We start from the raw sequence: 1535 nt of genomic DNA, 5'->3' as shown, positions 1-1535 counted from the left end.
AAAGAAAGGCTTTGGGCTCCCCGAGCTCAGAGAAGAAGAAGCCAAAGAGAAGGTTGGCCCGTAAGCCAAAGGAAAGTTCTAGATATTGAGCGCCCGACTTGGACTCGCTTCTTTGGCTCAGGGATGAGCCCAAGGAAGACGATTTTTTCGTGGCCCACAGGACAACTTCTCCCGAGGAGCAGGCAATTATTGGGGAGGAGATCTACGAGGCTGATCTCCCTCAGACCTGAGAGGTTGATGAGGAAACCGGGGCTGAGACTTCCAGGGATTCTGGCTATGCTCCGAAGGAGGCACCCGGTGTAATAGAGATTTTAGGGTCGCCTTCCTATATCGAGTCCATGCTCGAGGAGGCCCGAGCAGGGAAGGAGAGGTCTAATGAAGGGGCTCATGGCGTGGACGATCCCCTTCGTTCCTTTTTCGACGGCATGGACTCGTCCGTCTTGGAAGACGTTTTCGGGCTGGGTGACCTGGAAGTGCCAAGAAAAGATCTGTCTTTAGAAGTTAGCGGGCTGAACTAGAGCCCAAAGTTAATTAACCAGTTCCCCGCCCCGAGTGTCGATCCCGGCCGTAAGAGGTCGATAATCATCACTGTCCCTGAGGATGCTCGAGTTCTTTCTTCTCCCATGAGAGTAACGAGCTACCTCTGATGCCTGGTGACTGAAAAAGACCAGACGAAAATGAATGAGGTGGAAATGTCATGCCTGTTCAATAAAGCGCAGCAGGCGCTGAATCGGGTAAGGCATCATTATGCTCTTTCGAACTTTGACTTAGTTTATGATATTTCTCATGTTTTCTTCTTTTACCCTTTTGCAGGACTCGGTACTTCATCACGAAAGCTTTCTTCAGTACCGGGCTGAGGTCAACCAGCTTGAGCTTGAGGTCAATGAGCTTGCTGAGAAAAGAAATATGTACAAGCTTCTCAGCGAGCAACACGAAAGGGCCATCAGGGACCTTCAGGCCGGGATGAATGAGGCTCAGAGGGAGGCTTCGAACCTGAGGCGGGACCATGCCGATCGAAAAGGTAAAGGTTTTTGAAGTTAGCAATGAAGACTTAGCCATGGCGACTAACGACCAACACTCGCAGGTTCAACAAAAGATTGACCGGATCGAGCAACTCCAAGCTAAAATGAATGAGGTCTATGCCATGGCCGATGGTTGGAAGAGCAAAATGGATCGGCTGTCTTCAGAGAAGGAAACCGCCCAGGCACAGCTAGCATCGGTAAAGGTTCAACTCGGGGCGGCAAAAGAAAAAGTCGACAAGCCCTCCTAGTTGAATGATGAACTCCGATCACAATTGAGCTACGCTCTGGCAGAACAGGATGCCCTTGGTAACGAATGTGAAGCTATAAAGTCTCAGCTTCACACAACCTCCGCCGATTCTGAAGAGATGGTGGCCCAGTATAGGGTCGATGTTGAAGCAGCCGAGGCTCGCCTAAAGACTACTGCTAAGTACGTGAGGCGGCTATCCCGGAGGGAGACCCTCGAAGAGATCTATGCCCGAGGCTTTGACCTGTCGGCCGAGATCGAACAGGCGA

The sequence above is a fragment of the Nicotiana tabacum genome, chromosome 13 (assembly GCF_000715075.1).
Source record: "Nicotiana tabacum cultivar K326 chromosome 13, ASM71507v2, whole genome shotgun sequence".
Lineage (NCBI taxonomy): Eukaryota > Viridiplantae > Streptophyta > Magnoliopsida > Solanales > Solanaceae > Nicotiana > Nicotiana tabacum.
Note: the sequence above shows the minus strand (reverse complement) of the source record.